The sequence below is a fragment of the Camelina sativa genome, chromosome 11 (genome assembly GCF_000633955.1).
Source record: "Camelina sativa cultivar DH55 chromosome 11, Cs, whole genome shotgun sequence".
Classification (NCBI taxonomy): domain Eukaryota; kingdom Viridiplantae; phylum Streptophyta; class Magnoliopsida; order Brassicales; family Brassicaceae; genus Camelina; species Camelina sativa.
In genome coordinates, this window is record NC_025695.1 from 27,474,166 (window position 1) to 27,476,884 (window position 2,719).

The window sequence follows — 2,719 nt, forward strand, 5'->3', positions numbered from 1 at the left end:
CAGTTCATGTTGTTTGACCTCTACACATTCGATTTCTGCAAAGTAGAGCAATCACATCAAGAAGAATTGGTGTATCTAACCCAACCATCTCCAAATGCCAAGATCTACATCTTCCCAAACAAGTATGATAAACCAATACCGGTCATTGCCTATTTTGACACTGGAGCTGCTTCATCCATCATCAAACCAGACCTCCTCCCAGCTTCACATTGGAATTCATGTTCAGTCGCTTTCAAAGCAGCCAACGGCCAGATATTTCATATCTCTCTTATCAGCAAGCCAATATACATCCAACTTTTCCCCGGATACATGATTAAATCCAAAGTATTTGGTTCTGAACTCCCTGGAAAGGACTTTATACTTGGATTTGATATCCTCCATAGTCTTCGGAGAGTTTCGTGGCACCCAAAAGGTCTCAAGCACAAAAATCAGCTGCTACCTTGGACAACGGTGTCTCATCTATACCCTATGGAGATGCTTAATCCCATAAAAGAAGAAATAGCAAAGACATCTTGCGCCACCTCTCATTCGGAGTTTCTCGTAAAGTGCTCATCTCCTTTATGGAAGAATCCAGATTTCTTCATATCCTTACCTTTCAAGAAGAATGAAGATATCAACCCAACTAAAGCAAGTCACCCAGGAATGAACCCAGATCACTACAATCTTGCACTCGAAGAGATTGACCAACTCCAAAAAGAAGATCTCATTGAGAAGACCACTTCACCTTGGGAATGCGAAGCATTCTACGTCAACAAACGGGCTGAACAGGTGCGAGGAAAACCTAGATTGGTCATCAACTATCAACCACTCAACCATTTCCTTACCGATGACAAGTTTCCTTTGCCAAAGAGAGAAGTGTTATTCCAAAAACTCCCGCAAGCACAAATCTTCTCCAAATTTGACTTAAAAGCAGGATTTTGGCAGCTTGGAATCAAACCAGAAGACAGACCAAAGACGGGATTCTGTGTACCAGATCGCCATTACCACTGGAAAGTCATGCCCTTTGGACTTAAGGTAGCTCCTTCACTGTTCCAAAAAGCTATGATCAAGATATTCGAGCCTATCCTCCCAAATGCACTGGTGTATATCGACGATATTCTGCTATTCTCCTCAAACATAGATTCCCACACTTCGTTACTGGCAAAATTTCACGATATCATACAGAAATACGGTATTATGTTATCAGAGAAGAAGATGGTGATTGGAGAAACGGAGATTGATTTTTTGGGAATGCACATATCCAAGGGAGAATACTACCTCCAACCTCACATTGCCACCCAGCTCAATGAGTTTCCAGATGAAAGATTATCTTTCAAGCAAGTCCAACAGTTTTTGGGGATTGTTAACTATATGGCGGATTTCATTCATGGTCTTGCAAAACATAGATCGATTCTCTCTGCTCAACTCAAGAAAGATGCCCCTCCTTGGAGCCAGAAATGCACAGAAGCAGTGAAAGAATTGAAGAAAATTTCCACAACCTTACCAGCTCTAAAAATCCCATCAAAGGGAAGAAGAATTCTGCAGACGGACGCAAGTGATTGCTATTGGGGAGCAGTACTCTTAGAAGAAGACGAAAAAGGGAAGAGACATATTTGTGGCTACAAAAGTGGAGTCTTCAAAGATAGTGAAAAACACTATCATTCTACTTACAAGGAGATACTCGCTGTCAAAAGAGGAATAGAAAAATTTGAGTTTCATTTGGTGGGCCAACATTTCCTCATCGAAATGGACATGTCCTCCTTTCCAAAAATGATTCAGTTCAAGCAGAAGATGTTACCACAAGCTCAGTTACTCAGGTGGGCAAGTTGGTTTTCCCAGTGGAAATTCGATGTTAAACACATCAAAGGAAAAGACAACTTCCTCCCAGATTTTCTTTCAAGAACTCAGCGTCAAATCTCGTCAATAGTACCCATGATATACACCCTCAGTCCAGACAATCCAACAGAAGATAATCTGCGAAAAATGATTGCCGATATGCCGCATGGAATAAGGGAATCGTTACTCGACGATGTATTGATCTACAGAGGGATTGAGACACTGCATGGTTTTCTAAAGCTTTATATACACCGGTATGGTCTTGATCAGGGTCCATTTCTTGGCCTCCCTTACCACCCGGCCTATCCCTTCCTTACCACCATCCATATAAACCCTGCTCATTATAGCCGGTTTCCTATAGAAGCATACCTCCTACTCTGGTACATGGCAGATCTTTACACTATTGCGGTCCTCATCCATAAAAGTCAACTGCTCCAGTACTTGGCGAAATGCATATTGACCAGACGGAAGGCGCATTACAAATTATTATACAAATGGCTTACATTATTCCACGATGTTACCTGGTGGCAAGAACATGTTCTTGCACAGCCTGAGTTGGATATACTTGTCACGTTCAGGATTACTACAATCAAAGAAGAACAAGACGGAGTAATCATTATCCTAAAGAAATATGATGCGAACGTTGAGACAAGCTACAATAATGATGCTTTTGCCTCGGGGAATTTCCATCAACGTGCAAAGCAAATTGCATTATTGAATGGATTTAATGAATCTGAAGTTGACCCTAATCTTCTTTGTCCTCACACAGCTCACTGGCACAACAGACACGTCTACCCGCTAGGATTCGCTGAAGAAATACGACAAGTGCTTGCAGGCTTCCATGATCAATACGCGTGGCCACAATCAAATCCAGATCATCCAGTCTACAGAGTTGAAGGGAAAA